This window comes from Microcaecilia unicolor, chromosome 1 (genome assembly GCF_901765095.1).
Source record: "Microcaecilia unicolor chromosome 1, aMicUni1.1, whole genome shotgun sequence".
In the NCBI taxonomy this organism is placed as follows: domain Eukaryota; kingdom Metazoa; phylum Chordata; class Amphibia; order Gymnophiona; family Siphonopidae; genus Microcaecilia; species Microcaecilia unicolor.
Genome location: NC_044031.1, coordinates 275,644,669 through 275,668,139, shown reverse-complemented (window position 1 = coordinate 275,668,139; position 23,471 = coordinate 275,644,669). Strand labels below are relative to the sequence as shown.

The following is a 23,471-nucleotide window of genomic DNA, read 5'->3' as shown; positions in this document are numbered from 1 at the left end:
AACCAATGAGACTGGTAAAGATCATATCCGATGGAAAGGGGGCTTGTACAGAGATACTGATCCTGCTGATCCTAATAGGTCCTGGACAGCAGGCAAGCAGCTTATAGTGCCCATAGCGTACACAGAACAACTCTTACAGATTGCACATGGTATTCCACTAGCAGGACATCAGGGGGTGACACGTACATGCACTAGATTGACACAGAACATCTATTGACTGGGAGTATCTTGAGCCATAGCTGACTACGGTCGAACCTGTGATGCATGTCAAAGAGTGGGCAAGTCCCAAGACCACCCCTGAGCTCCCCTGAAACCTTTACCCATTATCAGTGAGCCCTTTGAGAGAACAGCAGTGGATATAGTGGGGCCTCTAGCTGTTCCTAGTCGGTCTGGGAAATATTGACAGTGGTGGACTTTGCTGCCAGATATCCTGAAGCAGTAGCCTTATCCTCCATAGAATCAGATAAAATTGCCACTGCCCTGCTAGATATATTTTCCTGGGTAGGATATCCACAAGAAATACACTCAGACCAAGGGATACAGTTTACATCTGAGTTGATCCAGAATCTGTGGGCACACTGTGGAGTGAAATCTGTACGTACCACACCATATCACCCTGAAACTAATGGGTTGGTGGAGAAATTTAATGGTACATTAAAGCACATACTAAAGACTTCCATAGAAACAGGAGACCGAGACTGGGAAAAATACTTACCCTACCTACTGTTTGCATACAGAGAAGTACCTCAGTAGTCTATAGGGTTCTCCCCATTTGAGTTGCTTTATGGCTGGAGGGTGAGAGGTCCCCTTGACATAATAAGAGATCATTGGGAGGGGAAAGTTGATACCTCTGACACCTCTGTAATTGAATATGTAGTTAATATGCGGCAGAGATTAGAAGAACTTGTGGGCTTTGTCAGAGATAACTTGCTGGCAGCTCAGACTAAGCAAAAGACCTGGTATGATCATAAGGCCCAAAATAGAGAGTTTTATGAGGGCCAGCAGGTACTTGTTTTAGACCCAGTTCATCAGAATAAACTTCAAGCTAGTTGGGCGGGACCTTACAAGGTCATAAGGCGCTTTACTGATACAAACTTTGTTATATCTATGGACTCTCAAGAACAAACAACTTATACTACGAGAGGCAAATAGATCCACAAATATTCTGGCAGCAGATATATGACAATGAATGGACAACACGAACGGACTCCATACACTACCTCAACCACTGGGAGGCTAGATGCAGAAGCGTACTAAACGAAATAGCACCCTTAAATACAAGAATATCAAAAAGACAAAACTCAGTACCATGGTTCAATGATGAACTAAAAAAACTCAAAACACAATCCAGAAAACTTGAACGAGCATGGAAAAAAACCCCCAAAAAACCAAAATACATTCAATGCATGAAAACAAATACACAGGAAATACAAATATGCAATTAGACAAACCAAAAGGTCCTACTATAAGACTAAACTTGGACCGGTTAATAATGATCTTAAGAAACTATTTCAACTCATAAATAAGTTACTAGACACCACCCCGGTCACTACATCCAACACAGACATCCCATCCACAGACAAACTGGCTACCTACTTCAAGGACAAAATAACAAAACTACGCAGCACTCTTCCTCATCACAACACTGACATTGAAAACTTCTTCGACGACCTAGACCTAATCCCAGGTGGATACCCAGCCGACCGTATCTGGTCTACATTCAATCTACTCACCATTGAATCAGTTACAGAAGCGACTCACAGATTCGCCAATACCCACTGCAAACTGGACACATGTCCCAGTCATCTACTTAAATCCACCCCAAGCTGATTCACAGAAGACCTCACACTCCACCTAAACTTCATGCTACAACAAGGTCTCTTCCCCGAGGAATATGGTAACATACTACTTACCCCAATACCAAAAGACACCAAGAAAAAGACAAACGACATCACCAACTACCTTCCAGTTGCGTCCATCCCTCTAGTAGTGGAGAGTTTGGTGACCAAACAGCTTACAGAATACCTGGACAAGCACTCAATACTACACAACTCACAATCAGGATTCCGCTCCCACCATAGTACCGAAACTGTCCTAGTCACTCTCCTGGCCAAATTAAAACAGGAAATAGCCATATGTAAAAGCATACTTCTTTTTCAATTCGACATGTCGAGCACATTCGACATGGTAAACCATAATATACTACTAAGACTCCTCGGCCACTTCGGGATTGTTGGAAACATACACAATTGGATCAAGGGCTTTCTAACCACCAGAACATACCAAGTAAAATCAAATTCAAACATATCACCACTGTGGAAAGCAGCCTGTGGAGTACCCCAAGGATCCCAAAAAACAACAAGGCAAACGATCTACAAAATCCAATATGGGAAAGAAAGCCAGCAGATCAATGTCACAACAAAAAGATTTTATTGAAGATACCGTGTATGAACAAATCGCCCGACACAGGCTGTGTTTCGCCCACCTAGGGCTGCGTCAGGGGCTACAATGAACAAATATATAATAATTATCATAGATCATAATAAATAAAATATAACACACATACGAACATAATATATCAAATATATGAATTGACAAAAAACAAGTATTAAAATATGGAATATTACTAGGTATACATAGAGAGTATACTAGAATAATTACATGAATAAACGTATCGATACGCACTGTCCAATATAAATAATATATATATATATACATGTACATAAAAGAGCATATATAAGAAAATATATATATAAAAGAAGTATATATAATGCAACAATTGTATGACAGTGCATATAAACATATATATAAAAGCATAATGAAATCTGACATCACGTAACAGCAAAGCAAGTGCACTGATATAGGTTACGAACTTCAATACAAATATGTATAAAAAAATTTATAAATGAGATAATAAAAGGCACATACCTAATTTGAAACCTTCATAAAGGGGCAAATATGGTGCATAAAAGTCAAGAAAAAACCAGCTAAAACGAATTAATAAAAAGCAAAAAAAAAAATTGTTGCATTATATATACTTCTTTTATATATATTTTTTCTTATATATGCTCTTTTATGTACATGTGTATATATATATATTATTTATATTGGACAGTGCGTATCGATACGTTTATTCATGTAATTATTCTAGTATACTCTCTATGTATACCTAGTAATATTCCATATTTTATTAATTGTTTTTTGTCAATTCATATATTTGATATATTATGTTCGTATGTGTGTTATATTTTATTTATTATGATCTATGATAATTATTATATATTTGTTCATTGTAGCCCCTGACGCAGCCCTAGGTGGGCGAAACACGGCCTGTGTCGGGCGATTTGTTCATACATGGTATCTTCAATAGAATCTTTTTGTTGTGACATTGATCTGCTGGCTTTCTTTCCCGTACCCCAAGGATCACCATTATCACCAATACTTTTCAACATGATGATGATCCCATTGGCAAAGTCCTTATCCAAACGAGGCCTTAATCCATTCATCTATGCAGATGATGTTACAATCTACATTCCATTCAGACATGACTTGACTGAAATAACCAATGAAATAAATGATGGCCTGAACATCATGAACTCCTGGGCAAACTCATTCCAACTGAAACTGAACACAGAAAAAACACAATGCCTTATCCTCTCATCTCAATATAACAACTACAAACCCAAAACCTTAAACACCCAAGGACACACACTCTCTATTTCAGATAGCCTAAAAATACTCGGAGTAACTATTAACCGAACCTCAGTCTCGAGAGCCAAGTAAAAACTGTAATAAAGAAAATATTCTACTCAATGTGGAAACTCAAAGGAATAAAACCTTTCTTCCTGAGGGATATTTTTTGTAAACTAATACAATCAATGGTCCTAAGCTGTGCAGATTACTGCAACAGAATCTATGCGGGATGCAAAGAACAACTCACGAAAAAACTCCAGATCGCCCAAAACAAAGCAGCCAGACTGATATATGGTAAAACACGATTCGAAAGCGCTAAACCCCTTCGAGAAAAGCTGCACTGGCTCCCAATCAAAGAACGGATCATCTTCAAAATCTGCACTTTAGTCCACAAAATCATTTACGGCATAATCCCAGGATACATGACAGACCTCATTGATCTGCCAACTAGAAACAGACTCGGATCAGCACGATCATACCTAAACCTACATTACCCAAACTGTAAAGGGCTAAAATACAAAACAACTCACGCATCTAGCTTCTCCTACATAAGCGCACAACCATGGAATGGACTCCTATATGCAGTGAAAACAATACATGACCACCTAAACTTCAGGAAATCATTGAAAACCCACGTCTTCAAAAAAGCTTATCCCACCGATCCAACATAAATCCCCACACCCAGCAACACAACATAATCAATGATCGTACTGGACAATTTACTATCCTCTTCCCTTCGACCCCACGACGCCTGATACACTTCTACCTCATGTGACCACAACACAATCTTGTATTTGTTATCAACCGTAATAGCAAACGCCTTTACGATACTTTGTAAGCCACATTGAGCCTGCAAATAGGTGGGAAAATGTGGGGTATAAATGTAACAAATAAATAAATAAAGCAGCATACTTTTTATGTAAATATGTTATGAAAATCGCACAGCTATGGTGCTAGTTGTATGCAGTCTACCAGAAGAGTTTCAGGATATTGAGCTCATACCTGACCTCTTATCAGAGAGATCCTACCACAGGGATCTATATAACAAATTGTTGTGAGAGAGCAATTAACCCCCCACCCAGAGACAGCAGTTAGAAGCAGTATTGGAAAAAGCACGCTAATGTGTTTTCCACTAAACCAGGACTTACCCATTTGGCTAATCACAATGTAAACACAGGTGGCCTGAGGAAAGGCTGAGATTGATTATTGGTGACAGGTGGAAGGGAAAGGGGGGGGGGGGGGGTACACATCTGAACTATTGACCTGAGTGTTCCCAGACCATGACAGTAGCCATTACACTATTCTCCACTTTTAATTCCTGTTTTTATAGCTGTAGTCTGGTGTGCCTTCTTCACCCCCTCCTCTCTGATAACCTCTAGTACAGAAGGGTTTCCTATCATCACCCCCCCCCCCCCACACACACACACACACACATACACACACACAATGTCCAAGCTTGAGGGAGAGAGGATTAAATAGAGAGAGCTGCAGCCAGCACATTTTTATTTCCAAAGCCCTACCTGGATCCCTAGCCTGTGCCCAGGTGTCCTGGCTTCCAAGGCCATGAATGGAGACTCGAAGGGTTCTGTAGACTGCCTGCTTCATAGGGGTGAGGTTCTGAATGTTGGCCTTCTGAGGGATCCTTGTGGTACTCCGCAATCTGGTTTCTAGGGTGTTTGTGCTTGATTTCACTTGATATGTTCTGGTGGTTAGAAAACCCTTGATCCAACTGAGAGTGTTTCCACCGATTCCGAAGTAATCTAGGAGTTTTAGCAGTATGTTATGGTTAACCATGTGAAACGCACTGGACATGTCAAATTGGAGGAGGAGAATGCTTTTGCCTATTGCTATCTCCTGCTTGAATTTAGTTAGGAGAGTTAGTAGTACTGTTTCGGTGCTGTGTTGGGGTTGAAATCCTGACTGTGACTCATGTAGTATGGTGAATTTGTTTATGTAGTAATTAAATTGTTTGGTCACCAATCCTTCCATTAGTTTGACTACTAATGGGATAGATGCTACTGGGCGGTAGTTGGTGTAACATGCAAAGTACAGCAAATCGCCAGGAATATAAATCAAACATCAGAGTGTGCCAAAGCAAACTCCAATATGTCCAATATGTATGGGCAAGATGCCATACATGTACTACTACATATATCAGAATGCTTTTTGGTTTGGGGGTGCCAAGCTCTGCACCCAAACCTGCCCCAACTCTTCCATACCATCCTAGTCCCATCCTATGGTGCTGAAATGTCTCTCTTTCTCTTACTCCTTCTCAAACATTCTATGGTGTCAAGCATTTCTTTCCTTCCCTACTCCCTTCCCCTCCCATGGTCTCTAGCATTTTCCATCCCTCTCCTCTCTTTGGCATCTCTCTCCTTCCCTACCTTTCAACTCCCCCCCCCCATGGTATCTATCATTTCTCTCCCCCTCCCTTCAGCATTTTTCTCCTTTACCTACCCCCCCCCCCCCCCAAGTCTCCAACACCTCTTTCTTCCCCTCCATGACCTCTTTTATAATCTCTCTCCTTCTTTCTGTCTTACATCCTTTGGTCTCTAGCATATCTCCTCCCTCCCCATTCAGCATGGCTCTCCTCCCTCTTATGGTTCCAGCATATCTCTCCTCCCCTCCTCCTCTTTTCAGCATCTCTCTCCTTCCCACACCCCATGGTCCTCAGCATATATCCCCCCTCTCTCTTCAGCATTTTTCCTCCCCCCATGGTCTCCAGCAACTCTCCCCTTCCTTCCCTCCTCCTCTCATCAGCATCTCTCTCCTTCCCGTATCCTTTCCCTGTCTGTTGTGTTCAGCATCCCACTGCCATGAGGTATTTATTTTCTTACCTTGCTCCAGTGGGGTAACAACTCTAGGAGCTATATCAGAGGCATCGTATATGTAGCCCACTATCCAGCTTATTTTCAAAAGAGAAAAACGCCTATAGTGTGACCTAAATCGGGAGATAGACGTTTGTCTCGCAAAGGCGCCCAAATCGGTATAATCGAAAGCCAATTTTGGGCGTTTTCAACTGCACTCCGTCGCGGAAACGAATAAAGTTGACGGGGGCGTGTCGGAGGCATGGTGGAGGCGGAACTGGGGCGTGGTTATCAGCCGAGGAGAGATGGGCGTCTTTAGCGGATAATCGAAAAAAAAGGCGTTTTGACCGCGATTTTGGGTCACTTTTTTTTTACCCTTTTTTTTCCATGAACAAGTCCCAAAAAAGTGCTCCAACTGCCCAGATGACCACTGGAGGGAATCGGGGATGACCTCCCCGGACTCCCTCAGTGGTCACTAACTCCCTCCCACCAAACCCCCCCCCCCCCCACTTTACAAACTTTTTTTCCAGCCTCTATGCCAGCCTCAAATGCTGTACCTACCTCCATGACAACAGAATGTGTTCGATCCTCTCACAGCCTTTCCCTGGGTCAGATGTGGCTCTCGGGTGCAGTACAGGGTCACATCAGCATTGCATTGTGGTGGGTGTAGGGTATTGGGCTCCGTGATTTCATTAGCTTGTGTTACAGTCTCACGATGTTGGTAGTTGGTAGGCTCTTCTCCCATGGTGCTTTCCCCCCTGCCTACTGGGTCAGAGTGTGCCCTGTTGTGCTTCCCAAACGTACAAACATTCTATACATGTTATTCCTGGAATTGTGGATTTTTCCCAAGTCCATTTAGTAGTGGTTTATGGACTTGTTCTTTAGGAAACCGTCTAACCCCTTCTTAAACTCTGCTAAGCTAACTGCCTTCACCACATTCTCCGGCAACGAATTCCAGAGTTTAATTATGCGTTGGGTGAAGAAACATTTTCTCCGATTTGTTTTAAATTTACTACACTGTAGTAAAGCAAAGTTTACAAGCAGGAAAAATGTATTTAGTTAACCCCATCAGTCACATTATTTATACTGTAGAATTGACTTCAGTAACATTAGCATTTAAGAAGTGTTATAATAATCACTGAATTGCCTTTCAAAATAAAAACATAAAACAGAACCAGATATTTTAATGACATCTTAACATTTTAATAAATCAGTCTCTCCCTTCATCTTATCCCTCTAGCAGTTAATTTAAGATTCCAGGATAAGACGCTAAAGGGAAATGGAATGTCCTTGTCTATCAAACTGTGAATTCCAGACAGCACGGTCTGATAGTAGAAGACTGAAAGGAAGCTGAGAGAAAGATCAAAAGACTGTTAAGTTAGACTTCTCAAATCTTTTTATTTTCTTCCATTTTCCAGTGCTATCATGGGACTTATGGTAATTGCAATTGACTTTGTTAAATGCTCTCATTGTTGTTTTGGGACATCAGTTGAATGTAATTATCTTGCAACTGCTGCTTAAGGGCCTCTTTTATCAAGCAGTGCTGGTGGCTCCCAGTGCAGTAATGACGACAAGGCCCATTCACTTTGAATGGACTCCGTTGGCATTGCCGCTCGGGAACTGCTAGTGCAGTTTGATAAAAGAGGCCCTAAGTGCTTCCTGTATCCAAAATCCATCCACACTACATGAATGAGAATAGATTAATATAGAAATGATGAATGAAGCCAACCCAATTGTATCTGGTAACTCAGGGGCCCTTTTACTAAGCTACGTAGGTGCCTACGCATGCCCAACATGCGCCAAATTAGAGTTACCGCCCAATTACCGCATGGGCCTTGCAGTAATTTCAATTTTGGTGCACGTCTGAAAGAAATTTTTTATTTTTTGATGAACGTCAAGTGGCATTTGACGCGCGTAGACCATTACTGCACGGTTACTGCGTGAGACCTTACAGCTAGGTCAATGGCTTGTGGTAACGTCTCAGACCCAAAATGGAGGCGCGGCAATTTTCATTTTGCCACATGTCCATTTTCAGCATTTTTTGTAGGTGCACTAAAAAATTATTCTGTGCGCGCCCAAAACACACGTTTACACTACCGCAGGCCATTTTTCAGCACACCTTAGTAAAAGGACCCCTAAAAGATCACAATTCAAAAACCCATTCAGCCTGTAAGTTATTCAGGGGCCTTTTACAAAACGGCGGTAAACCCAAAGTGAGCTCACCACACCAATCTGAAGCTACTGCCGGCACAACGCAGGTGCCGGTGGTAATTCCAGCCCTGGCATGCGCCATTTCTCGCACTAAGGAAAATCGACCTATATTTTTTAGCACAACACTATCCTGGCGGTAATCATGCGCTAATCATCAGGTTAGCATGGAGCCCATACTGCCACATATGAAGGGCAATTCTATAATTTGACACCTATATTTATGCACCACTTAAGTGCGTCAGAGGTGCCAAAATTGGCAGTTATGTACGCAAGCACTCTAGTCACTGTTCTGTAAGGTTATATCTAAATGCTATAAGAGGGATTCTATAAATAGAGGTCAAAATGAGCACCATAAAGCTTTGAAAATTTGGGACGTTATGAAGTAATAGTAGCTGCTGTGTAAAGTTTGACACTAGACTGGCAGTGGGACAACAAAGCACAGCATGAGAATTCAGATAAATGTTCCGTTCCATACAAGCTTCATTCTGCACCAGTATGCTCCAGCCCGCCTGCTAGCTTGTCAACCACTGACTTACTTGCCTGCCTACTAACTTGTCAGCCCTTGACTTACCTGCTCTCCAGCTTCTCCCTGCTTGTTCCTGTCCATTGGCACCAGCATGCCCCAACCCGCCTGCTAGCTTGTCACCCATTGATTTACTTGCCTACCTGCTAGCTTGTCAGCCATTGACTTACCTGCTCCCCAGCCTCTCCCTGCTCGTTCCTGTCCATCTGCTCCAGCCTGCTGCAGCCCGCCTGCAAGTTGCCTGCTTGCTAACTTGTCAGCCATTGACTTACCTGCTCTCCAGTCCATCAATCCCTCCAATTCCAAGCCTCCAATCCAGCTTTCCGCTCTATCTATCTGCTTCTCACCTCAGTCACTACACATATACCTGTTACACCGCAATCACTACTTATGGCCCCTGTCCACATTCTCTTCCTTGCCCTATCCCTTCCTAATCTTTTCCCCTCCCCTTAACGCTGTCTACTGCTGGAACTCACTGCCCACCCGTGTTCCCTCCCGTCCTGCTCGCTACGGCAATACCCTATTCACCCCCATCCCTCACAACCTCACCATCTCTCTTGGCCCCCTCCTCCTTCCTAGCGCTTAACCTTCAACACCTCCTTCCTGCCATCAACCCATCACCATTCCTCCTCAGCGCACCCCGTCTTTGTCGCCTTTGTCGCCCGACCTCCCCCACCCTCCTCCACACTATTTTGCTCCTCCTCCTGCTATCCGCGGGAGACATTAATCCTAATCCAGGCCCCTCACCTGTCCTCCTCCTATCCATGCAAACAATTCCGTGATGTCTCCAATCTCATTTCCATTCCCCTCCTCCCCCCTCTTCACTCCCCTTCTCATGTGCCTTGTGGAATGCCCACTCAGTCTGCAAGAAACTGCTTTTCACCCACGATCTCTTCATCTCCCATTCCCTTCAACTGCTCGCCCTAACTGAAACCTGGCTCTCCCCTGACGACTCTGCCTCAGTTGCAGCCCTTTGTCATGGAGGTTATCTCTTCTCCCACACTCCCTGCCCAGCTGGCAGCGGTGGAGGCATCGGGCTACTACTCTCGCCCTCCTGTAGTTTCCAACCCCTCCTCCTACGACAGTCTCACTGCTTCTCATCCTTTGAAGCTCCATCCGGCTATTCTACCCATTGCCACTCAGAGTGGCAGTCATTTACCGCCCCCTAATAAATCCCTCTCTTCCTTCCTCACCGACTTCGATGCCTGGCTTTCCGTCTTTCTTGAACCCTCATCTCCGTCCCTCATTCTCGGAGACTTTAACATACACGTTGACGACCAATCCGACCCTCACGCTTCTCAGTTCCTCATTCTAACATCCTCCTTCAACTTCCAGCTATGCTCCACCACCCCTACTCACTGAGACGGCCATTGTCTTGACCTCGTCCTCTCCTCTTCCGGCTTTCCTTCCAATTTCCACGTTTCAGCTTTTCCTCTCTCCGATCATCACCTAATCACCTTCACACTTCTTCACCCCCCCCCCCCGTTAGCCCCGTCCAACTTTAACCACTACCTCCAGGAATCTCCAGGCTATTGACCCTCCCACCCTATCCTCTAATATTTCTAATCTCCTCCCCTCCATCATGTCCTCCGAATCTGTCGACAAGGCTGTCTCCGCTTATAATGCCACTCTCTCCTCTACTCTGGACACCCTCGCACCATCCACCTCCCGTCCCACAAAGCATACTACTCCCCAGCCCTGGCTGACCCCTTGCATCCGCTACCTTCGCTCCTGCGCCCGATCTGCTGAACGCCTCTGGAGGAAATCTCGCACCCATTCAGACTTCCTTCACTACAAATTCATGCTATCTTCCTTCCACTCCTCCCTATTCCTTGCCAAACAGGACTATTACACCCAATTGACCAATTCTCTCAGCTCCAACCCCCGTCGTCTCTTCCCCACCCTTAACTCCCTCCTCAAAGTGCCCTCCGCTCCCACCCCCCCACCCCCGCTCTCTCCTCAATCACTGGCTGATTACTTCCGTGACAAGGTGCAAAAGATCAACCTTGAGTTCACTACCAAGCCATCTCCTCTTCACCCTTCAACCCTCTCCCTCAACCAACCAACCAACCAACCCAGGCCTTTTTCTCCTCCTTTCCTGTCATCACCGAGGAGGAAACTGCTCGCCTTCTTTCCTCCTCGAAATGCACCACCTGCTCTTCTGATCCCATCCCCACCAACTTACTTAACATCATCTCTCATACTGTCACCCCCTCCAGCTGTCATATCCTCAACCTCTCCCTCTCCACTGCAACTGTCCCTGACACCTTCAAGCACACCGTAGTCACACCTCTCCTCAAAAAACCATCACTTGACCCTACCTGTCCCTCCAACTACCGCCCCATCTCCCTCCTACCCTTCCTCTCCAAAATACTTGAGCGTGCCGTTCACAGCCGCTGCCTTGATTTTCTCTCCTCTCATGCCATCCTCGATCCACTTCAATCCGGTTTTCGCCCTCTTCACTCGACAGAAACAGCACTCTCTAAAGTCTGTAATGACCTGTTCCTTGCCAAATCCAGAGGCCACTACTCCATCCTCATCCTCCTCGATCTATCCGCCGCTTTTGACACTGTCAATCATGACTTACTTCTTGCCACACTGTCCTCATTTGGGTTCCATGGCTCTGTCCTCTCCTGGTTCTCCTCCTATCTCTCCCACCGCACCTTCAAAGTTCACTCTCATGGATCTTCCTCCACCCCCATCTCCTTATCTGTTGGTGTTCCCCAGGGATCTGTCCTTGGACCCCTTTTCTTCTCAATCTACACCTCTTCCCTGGGCTCCCTGATCTCATCTCATGGTTTCCAGTATCATCTCTATGCTGATGACACCCAGCTGTATCTCTCCACACCAGACATCACCGCAGAGACCCAGGCAAAGGTATCAGCCTGCTTATCTGACATTGCTGCCTGGATGTCCAACCACCACCTGAAACTAAACATGTCCAAGACCGAGCTCAACGTCTTTCCACCAAAACCCACTTCTCCTCTCCCTCCACTTTCTATCTCAGTTGACAACACCCTCATCCTCCCCGTCTCATCTGCCCGCAACCTCGGAGTCATCTTTGACTCCTCCCTCTCTTTCTCTGCGCATATCCAGCAGATAGCCAAGACCTGTCGCTTCTTCCTCTTTAACATCAGCAAAATCCGCCCTTTCCTCTCTGAACACACCACCCAAACTCTCGTCCACGCTCTCATTACCTCTCGCCTTGACTACTGCAACTTACTCCTCACCGGCCTCCCACTTAGCCATCTATCCCCCCTTCAATCTGTTCAGAACTCTGCTGCACGTCTCATATTCCGCCAGAACCGATATACTCATATCACCCCTCTCCTCAGGTCACTTCACTGGCTTCCAATCAGATACCGCATTCAATTCAAGCTTCTCCTTCTTACCTACAAATGCACCCAGTCTGCTGCCCCTCACTACCTTTCTACCCTCATCTCCCCTTACGTTCCTGCCCGTAACCTTCGTTCACAGGACAAATCCCTCCTCTCAGTATCCTTCTCCACCACTGCCAACTCCAGGCTCCGCTCATTCTGCCTCGCCTCACCCTATGCTTGGAACAACCTTCCTGAGCCCTTACGCCAAGCCCCCTCCCTACCCATCTTCAAGTCTTTACTTAAAACCAACCTCTTCAATGCTGCGTTCGGCACCTAACACTTACCGTTCAGTAAATCCAGACTGCCCCAATTTGACTGCCCCTATTGGACTGACCGTTCACTTGTCTATTAGATTGTAAGATCTTAGAGCAGGGACTGTCCCTCTATGTTAAATTGTACAGAGCTGTGTAACCCTAGTAGCGCTTTAGAAATGTTAAGTAGTAGTAGTAGTAGTAGTAGTAGTAGTAGTTAGGGCCCTGTTTACTAAGCAGTGTTACAGGCGTGTTAGCATCTTTAACGTGCGTTAACTGTGTACGCGCCTACAATATCCCTATAGGCGCCTACACAGTTAACGCCTGTGCTAATTGTAGGCATGTTAAAAATGCTAACACACCTTAGTAAACAGGGCCCTTAGTGTTTTTTGAGAAACAATTGAATTTAAGACTAGTAGGGGATTGTGTTTAACAGAAGAGTTTGGGAAAGTTTTGTAATTTTTAAGAGCCTAAGCTGTTGTTTTTTTCAGCGGTGGCTTTTTCTCCTGGTTTAGGAGTTGTTTCCCACTGTTGTTTTTTTTTTTCAGTTAGGCTCAAACCGATGATAGAAATCCCATAGAGGTTTTGTTAAAAAGTCTATGACTCTCCTCGGGGTAGTTGAGGCTTCTGTTTAAATGATAGCCCTTTACCGTGCCTTCTGTTTACACAATCAATAGAGTAGAAATACATTTTTATAGTGTTGGAATGTAATTTTTTTGCTCTCCAAAGTTAATTATATCTTTACCCTACGTTCAGCCAAAAACCAGAGAAAAAAATAGATACCAAAGTTAATTCCTCTACTGTATATGCATAAACATTTTTTCCTTTGTAACTGTGTGGGACTGGAAACAACAGGCAACATGCCAGTCCTAAGGATAACAAGGGCTTGACTTTATGCTGAAAAAAGGTTCTGAGAACATAATCTCCATCTAGAAAGAACAGTAATTCAACAATTAATGTGGCCTTAGATTGAGATAAAAGCTCTCCAAAAAGTTAGATCGTATGCTATCGGTAGTGCTTCCTAACAAACTATCCTCTGGATGAGTTCCAGCTGTTCCCCACTCTGTAATTAACTTGATTTCTTAGAATCAAGAACATAAAAGCTTTACACACTGGGGGTACAGAATTCTCAGGAACTTTAAAGATTCCATGAGGTAGCAAAAAAAAAACAAATTATACTCAGAAGATGAAATTAAATTAGGGGCCATTTTACAAAGCTGCGCTAAGAAATGAGCTTTGCATGTCCTTACACAGGCCTTTCCCATGTGTTAGGCCCATTTCTACTGCAGCTGTCAAAAATGGCTTTTTTTTTCTATTTCTTGAATAGCTGTGCACTAATGTTAAGCATTAGTATGCAGCCATTTCAATAAATTACCACTGGAGCATTTACCGCAACCTATTTAGGAGGTGCTATGGGCTCCTATATTATAGACATCTAAATCTACATGCTGGTTTTTATGCCAAGTAAAATGTGCCCTAAATGGACACAACCAAATTTGGACACGTGAAGAGGCACTAGTCTGTGTGGAAATTTAAGTCTGTTCTATAAAATTTAGGTGTACTTTAGAGAATACACCTAGGTGTATTTTTTTACTATGCAGATTTTTCAGGTGCCACATATAGAATTTGGTCCTTAGCATGTTCAAATAGCAAAATTAACAGAATGCTTTTGCACATCTTACCTAACACAGCTTAGTAATAGGGCTCCTTAGTAAAGTGCGTAAGGGTTGAGTTTCAGACGGTTTAGCTACCAGCCTTAAAAGTTAGGCATCAGTCAGCCATCTACAGTAAACTAGCATCTTTAAAAACTGATACTGAGCACCTAAATTTAGGATCCTAGCTACCACTGGCGAGGATAAACTACATAAGAACATAAGAATTGCCATACTGGGTCAGATATAAATGTATGAGACCACATTTTAGCTGTGATTTCAGCAGCTTTTGTTTCTTTCATTTCATAATTTTTGATAGGCCTTTTTTTAATTTTAGTTATTATTTGTTCCATTTCAGTGCTTTCTCAATTCTCTGTTTTGCATTTTTTTGATATTTGAATTTTTTATTGTATTTATTCTTGCTGCTGAGAGCTGAGGGATTGAAAGTTGGTGAATTGGATTTTTTAATTATTATTATTATTATTATCATTATCATCTGCAGCTGAAGTACATGTGTAGGTGTGTATTTTATTACCTACATGGGTACTTCATGACTTCACCTATGCCACATTCATATGCTTCTGAGCATACTTACACATGGGTCACATAAAAGTGTGTGCCTTTTTGTCACAACAAGTACTTTTATGTGTGGGCAATTTTATAACAGGCATTTTCCTTCAGATTCTATATAGCGCGCCTACAGATCTGTGCCAAAATCCAAGCGTATTCTATAACATGCATAACTTAATTGGTTTAACAAGCTCTTAACAAGCAAAATGAGCACTAATTAGCAATAATTAGAATTTATGTGAATAACTCGCTAAGCGCATTCTGTAATACAGTGTGCCTAACCTCTAATGCATGCAGGCAAAATGGGGTGTGGTTAGGGGAGGGGAAATGGGTGTTTCATGGGTGTTCTGAAATTTATGCACGTAGTTTTAAAATATTGGCCAGTGTGCCTAAATCTACGTGCTGGGATTTACACCATGTTTTCATTCGTGTAAAAGGAGGCGCATAGTTTTAGGAGCTAAGATATCAACTAAGTGTATTCTATATACCGTGCCTAAATCTAGGTGCCGTTTATAGAATATGGTTAGTTGCCATTGATTTCCGCATCTTTTTTAGATGCCATATATAGAATCTCCCCCTTTGTGTGCATCTATAGGTATTGTGAAGAGTGCGGGAGCATGGAGTGGGAAACAGCTAAGGCAGGAGGGAGAAAGTCTCCTTTAGGGTGTCCTAAACCTGCATGGGAAGGCAGAGCCTGAAGATTCCGGTCCCCAAAGATCAAACAGGTCAGAGAAAGCAGCTTGTCACCTTCCTCAGAGAAAAGAGAGAGATCCAAAGACTACCATGGCACTCTAACTACTCCATACTATCCTAGTCTCCCTTCCCCATCCTTCCTTCACCATACCCATCCCTATTTCTTTATCTTATCTTCATTACTCCTTCCCATGTTAAATCACACATTCTCAAGCCTTTTATTACTATGTTACATAAATACATACATAAGTACATAAGTAATACCACACTGGGAAAAGACCAAGGGTCCATCGAGCCCAGCGTCCTGTCCACGACAGCAGCCAATCCAGGCCAAGGGCACCTGGCAAGCTTCCCAAATGTACAAACATTCTATACATGTTATTCCTGGAATTGTGGATTTTTCCCAAGTCCATTTAGTAGTGGACTTGTCCTTTAGGAAACCGTCTAACCCCTTTTTAAACTCTGCCAAGCTAACTGCCTTCACCACGTTCTCCGGCAATGAATTCCAGAGTTTAATTATGCGTTGGGTGATGAAAAACTTTCTCTGGTTTGTTTTAAACTTACTACACTGTAGTTTCATCGTATGCCCCCTAGTCCTAGTATTTTTGGAAAGCGTGAACAGCGCTTCACATCCACCTGTTCCACTCCACTCATTATTTTATGTGCCTCTATCATGTCTCCCCTCAGCCGTCTCTTCTCCAAACTTAAAAACCCTAGCCTCCTTAGTCTTTCTTCATAGGGAAGTCGTCCCATCCCAGCTATCATTTTAGTCGCCCTTCGCTGCACCTGCACATTACAGCTCGTAATATTCTCCTCACTGAATCTAACAATTGTAATTCTGTTTAATATGTAAACCACACTGTACCTGCTTCTGTGGGAAAGTGTGGGGTATAAATGTAATAAATAAATAAATAAACTGCCTCCGTTTGGAAGTGGGGTAGAGTTTTGGAATTTATTGTGGACTCTGTGAAACCCTGAGAGACCCACCCGCTGTGGACTATTGTCACAGGCAGTGGGCAGAGACTGGTTGAGGGCAGCTGGGGAGGGCCCCAGGGGGAAACCAATGCCTTGACAGCAGCACTAGGCGGTTGCCTAGGTTGGAGTTGGGCATTGGATTGAAGCTAAAGCCGAGGAAGGAGAGAAGGCATATTTAACCACTCCGGGTCTTGCCTTGTGAGAGGACTGCCCAGTACAGGGGATTTGGGGGTGGATTACAGAACATTTGGGATTACAACTCTCCCTGTACCCTGTGGATTACAGTATATATGCATGAAAAAAAAAAAGTATAAAATTAAACTCAGGGCCAAATTTTGGGGGCAGGTTGACTATTCATAGTTCCACTCCTATAGTAAACATACTCCTGCCACAGAGTATATAAAAATGCAGCATTGCAAATCTTACACCAGGCCCTAGAACACCAATGCAGCTTTTATCGGGAAAGCAGAACAAGCAAAACAGATCTTCAGTAAAATACCTTACCTCAGTCACACATACACAGAACACGGAAAAACTGAACTAAAAAAACCCAAGAAACCAGACTTTAGAGCAAGTAACATAAGCAGAATATCGACTGGATAATTCCTCTTGAATATCGGCCTAAGAGAGTCAGAGTGATATCAAGAATCTTAGGATTTTCATGTTGCTTAGGTTTTAGCCTTCATTTAAGCATGTCTCTTGCTTTCAATAATGGAGTGCACTTTCAACCCCATTTTATTTTCAGTCCCTTCATTATCCATTTCCAGATGTGTGTGACTCCTGGATGACATGCAAAAATTGCACACTGAGCTTGCTCCAATTACATAAGTCAAACTGAAGCATAGACATAAAGCCAAGACACAGCAGATAAATTAAAAATCAGCATCATTTTAAATCAACTCATTGGGATGTAGGAGGGGCCAGCATTTTTAGCAGACTGGTCCCCAGACAACCCAGGAGAGCAACAGGGCACCCTAGGGGGCACTACTGTGGACTTCATAAAAATGCTCCAGGGACCTGCATGCTGCTCTAATAGACGTGGCTATAAAAATCTGAGGCTGTCATAGAGGCTAGTGAGTACTATTTTATTCACATTTTTAGGGGGTAGGGGGGGAGGTCAGTGACCACTTGGGAAGTAAGGGAGGGGTCATTCCTGATTTCCTCCACTAGTCATTGGGTCATTTAGTGTACCCTTTTGTGTCTTATTCGTCTGAAAACCGGTCTAGACCAAAACGTAGAAGTTTTCACCCATTATGGCTATAAAATGTACAAGAGTTATGCATGCCCTAAGCCCACCCTCTAAATGCCCCAACACACCCCCTTGTGATTTGGATGTACTGCAGACACAATGCATAGATAAACGTCTGCAAAACAGGTTTCAAATATACTAATTTGGATGTTTAGAGAAGAAATCTATCCAAGTGGTGTTTTATGTCATTTTTTGGACATTTTTCTCTTTCGAAAATGAGCTCCAGTGTGTGTCAGGCTGCATTCCACTTGAACAAATGATTCACTATTCAGTAGCATAATAAGTTGTATGAATGGCTGGTTCCACTCTTTTAGTTTGTCTGTGTTAGTACTAATGCATTGTATTATCTGGATGTTGGTTCCTTTCTGAGAGTGACAGGAGACATGATTGTGATCAGTCAATTATGCTTTTGAATACAGTGATTGCCAGTATGTAGGAGGTGCTAATGGACTCATATGAGAAATCTCCCTTTTGCAAAGCTTGATCTCTCAGGAATATATCAACATCTTCCCCTTCCCCTCCATTTGTTTGACTGCCTTTTTTTTTTAATTTCCATACAAAGATATCTAGGCATAATTTTTTTTAGGCTAATTGGAGATAGAAATGAAGCTTTGCATGCTAAAAGAAGTGATTTACTATTTGTAGTAGCAATTGTCCTATTTGATGTGTTGTCTTGCTCAGAATTGTGGCTGGGCAAGGAAGGATATACAGTGAGGGTAAGATTTTTTTTTCTTAACTTTGGCATCACAAATGTGAGTAAATTAAGCCTTTGCAGGAATGCTTTTCCAAAATCTATGTCAAAGATACTAGAGCTTAAGCGGATGGGGGGCAACCTCAGTCCAGTTGAGTTTTCAGGATTTCCTCAATGAATATGCATGAGATCTATTTGCATACAATGGAGGTACTGCATGCAAATAGATCTTGTGCATATTTGTTGGAGAAATCCTGAAAACTCAACTGGGTTGCGGCCCTCAAGGTTGCCAGGTTGAAAAAAGTTTCCCTGCCCAAAACGAGCCCAAAACCCACACAAAGGTAAACCCCGCCCTTGACGTCATTAACCCGCCTCTGATGTCTTTAACCCCGCCCCGACATACCCTCCGACGTCATTAACCCCGCCACCGATGTAGCCGCCGACGTCACTAACCCTGCCCCCGACGTCGTTAGCCCAGCCTCTGCGGGGCTTCTATTGGACCAAATTGGACCAACAGAAGCCCCAGAAAACCACCCAATCCGCAACGCGGCTTTTTAAAAGCCACCCAATTTCCCGCAGCCGGCAAAAATTGCCCGCAATGGGTCGCGGAAAGCTGCCCAATTGGGCGGGAAACCCGCAGACCTGGCAATGCTGGCGGCCCTCAAGGACTGAGGTTGTCCACCCCTGTACTAGAGGCTTAGAAATGATAAAGGATGCAAAAGTCCCAGAGAAACAGCCCCACCAAGAAAGGGGTAGATGTAGGACAAAGAAACAGAATCAACCCGGGGGAGGGGAGGGGGGCTGTACTGGAGTGAGGACTGGAAATTGAGGAATCCAGAAGGAGAGAAGAGGCGGGACCACAGGAACAGGATGTAGAGGAAGGGCACAGCCCATGGAAACAGAAAGCACAGAACAGAATACTGAAGAGCCATAGCAAGACATGGAGGTGAGGAAGGTCAGAGTACCTGGAGGGAAAGGGACTGATCTGATAAACCTTGAGGAAAATACATAAATTGTAGAAATGAGCAACCTACAAACAACTGGATATTTACTTAGATCTTTTTTCTGGGGCAGTGCTATCAGACTAGTGTGAGAAATACAACCCTGCAAGAAAGGTGTAAGCCCAAGCCCTTTGGCTGTGGAGTGAAGCAACAGCTGCATTTTAAGCTATTTTCCATTTAAAAACTGGTTGCTAATAGAAAGGGTATCAGGGACTGTGAATCTTCTATATGGACTGTCTATCAGTTCCCAGAATGGTGACTGTGCTTCCATTTTGCTTATTCTTGGGACCAAGCATAAAGAAGAACTGCAAAACTTGGAATTCTTTAAGGTTATACAGAGTACAGTAGAGTTAATCGTACAGCCTAGGCATAGAATATGGTGAGAAATTTGAGACTGGCTTGGGTCTACACGCTTTGGTGGATCTTTGTGTTTGTTCCTATGAATCTTTAGTATAGGACTTGGTTTGATTCCTGATTCAATGGCCAAAGGAAGCATGCCTGCGTAGAAAAAGGAGGTCATGCCGTGATGGAGCGTTCTACCCATAATACTATGGGGCTTATTCTCAAAAGACAAAAATATCTCAAAAACAGTATAAAGTGGCATATGGATGTTTTTCTCCAAAAAATGTCCAAATCGCAATTATCAAACTCAGATTTGAGATGCTTTTCTCTGCAGTGGATCCAAATCACAAGAAGATGTGTTGGGGAGGGGGGGGGGGGGGATTTGGGCATTCCCAAAACTTGGAAATGTTTCTGCTATAATTGATCAAAGCAAAAATGTCCAGGGCTAAAAGTTAGATGATGTGGTCTAGACCTGTTTCAATCACACTTAAGTCATAAAAAGGTGCCCCAAATTACCGATGACTACCATATATCTTTCTTAGATAGGCTTTAGATGTGCTAATGAATGTATATCTTAAAATACAATGTTATGCAATTGCAATTGTTTAATAAAATAGGTTGATATGTATAGTGAACCCGTGATGTTCAATATTACTGTTCTCAGCAGAGAAATTCAATTTGTGCAAATTATCAGTTTTCTGAAAAATGTGAAAATCTTAATGAATGGAAGCTGGAAATGTCCTGCCTAAATAATCTACACCTAAAGCATTACTAGAAATGTGTCGGTAGCTGTTTAACTCTAAATATGTTAGTTTAAAGGATAATTAGATATTTCTAATTTATTTATATATAACAATATTAAAAAGACGTGGTGCTGTTGCAACTATAAAGTCTGGGTATATTATTGAATATTCTCTATTAAGTACAATACTGGAAGGTTCATTGTCCTAGATTACTTCTGGAAACAGTGGTTTCATCTATAATTGCATTAAAATGTCAGGTTTGTTTGCAAATCCATCTCTCAGCCCACAACAAATAACCTTCTTCTTTGTTTACAATACAGATACTTTATGTTCTTGACATTTTATTTCCTATTTATCTATAGGCAAATAACTACACCTAAGCAATTTAGGTGTAATTATGCAGATAAAAACTAAAGAACATAAACATTTCATTGCTATAATGCAAATAAATTAATATTACTTTTCAGTGTGTTTAAATATAACAAAGCTCCATTAAAAAAAAAAAAGTTTCAGAAATAAACATTCTGACAGCTCTAAGTAGTAGTTTTCTACAAGAGCAGTCACTAAGGACTAGATTCTGTATATCATGCCTAAAAAATTGGGGCCAAAACAAAATACACCTAAATTTAGACGTACTTTATAGAATAAGCCTAAATTTCGTGCTGGTTTATAGAATATGCTGAGGGCCAGTCTGCACAACTAACTTTAGTTGTGGGCAGTTACGCCAAGTAAAACTTGGTGTAAATGATGACATCTAAATTAGGAGCAGACTGGGTGTATTCTATAACAACATGTATATATTTTAGAAATGGAAGATAAAACAACAAGGCAGATCTTGTAAAAAAAATACTGTTTTTATTAATAGCTCCTAGAAATCTAAGATAAAATGCCCAACATGGCCATGTTTCGCCAGTATAAAATGGCTGCATCAGGGGCAGTGGGTCATCAGCTGATATAAAATTCCAAAAACAGCCTGGCTGGTGTAACTGTTAAAACACAGCAGGGTAGATTCTGGGATCAATCTATCACTGGTGTCAGAGACTAAGGGAAAAAAGAATCAGTGCAAAAAACTCCTAATAGGAGAAAAACAACTGATTCAAAAAAAAATCCCCTATCCCATCTATCAAAATAAATCCCCAATGCAGGAGTATATGTGTAAAAATTGAAAGGGTTCTGCAAAATATGGTAGCGGGTTCTTTATAGTATATCTATGGACCCCTATGGGGTCCTTTTACAAAGGTGCGCTGAAAAATGGCTTGCGGTAGTGTAGGCATGGGTTTTGGGCGCGCTGATCCATTTTTTAGGGTACCTGTAAAAAAGGCCTTTTGCCAAAAAATGGACATGCAGCAAAATGAAAATTGCTGCACTGTCCATTTTGGGTCTGAGACCTTACCGCTGGCCATTGACCTAGAGGTAAAACTCACACAGCAACCAGGTGGTAATGACCTACGCGCCAAATGCCACGTGTATCGGACGAGCACCAAAAATGAAATTACCATAATAGCCACTTGGTAGTTGGGTGGTAACTCCATTTTGACACACTTGGAGGGGCATAATTGAATGAGGGCGCCCATCTATAAGGTCGGCCATCTCTAATGACGGCCCAATAAAGCGGCGTACCTGACCGTATTATTGAAACAAGATGGCCGGCCCACTTTCATTTTGATAATAAGGTCAGGGTTGGCCAAATCTCAACATTTGGGCCGCCCTTAGAGATCGCTGGCATTAGAGATGGCCGCCATTGGTTTTCACCAATAATGGAAACTAATGGCGGCCATATCAAACCCGGACAAATCCAAGCCATTTGGTCATGGGAGGAGCCAGCATTCCTAGTGCACTTGTCCCCCTCACATGCCAGGACACCAACCGGGCACCCTAGGGGGCACTGCAGTGGACTTCACAAATTGATCCCAGGTGCATAGCTCCCTTACTTTGTGTGCTGAGGCCCCCAAAACCCAATACCCACAACTGTACATCACTACCATAGCCCTTAAAGGGTAACGGGGGGCACCTAGATGTGGGTACAGTGGGTTTGTGGTGGGTTTTGGAGGGCTCCCATTTACCACCACAAGTGTAACAAGTGGTGGGGGGTGGACCTGGGTCCGCCTGCCTGAAGTGCACTGCAGTACCCACTAAAAACTGCTCCAGGGACCTGCATAGTGCTGTGATGGAGCTGGGAATGACATTTGAGGCTGGCACAGAGGCTGGCAAAAAACTGTTTTTAATTTTTTGGGTGGGAGGGGGTTGGTGACCACTGGGGGAGTAAGGGAAGGTGATCCCCGATTCCCTCCGGTGGTCATCTGGTCAGTTCGGGCACCTTTTCAAGGCTTGGTCGTGAATAAAAAAGGACCGAGTAAAGTCAGTCAAATGCTCTTCAGAGCCGGCCTTTTTTTTTCCATTATCGGCTGAGGCCGGCCATCTCTTAACCACGCCCCTGTCCCGCCTTTGGTACACTGCCGACATGCTCCCTTGAACTTTGCAATGGAAAGCAGTTGAAGCTAGCCAAAATCGGCTTTCGATTATACCGATTTGGCCGGCCTTAGGAGAAGGCCGGCCGTCTCCCAATTTGTGTCGGAAGATGGCCGCCCTTCTCCTTCGAAAATAAGCAGGATAAGCACTTATGCAGCATAGCAAAAGGGCCCCTAAGCCCTTTATGCGTACGGAGTATATTGTGTAAAGTTTTCAAACCC

At 43.2% G+C, this 23,471-nt stretch overlaps 1 protein-coding gene across 4 annotated transcripts in view; it reads right to left on the bottom strand.

The window, feature by feature from the left end:
- Positions 1–23,471, bottom strand: part of ZNF385D (zinc finger protein 385D) — a 766,537-nt gene that overhangs the window by 184,358 nt on the left and 558,708 nt on the right. The window lies entirely within an intron of this gene.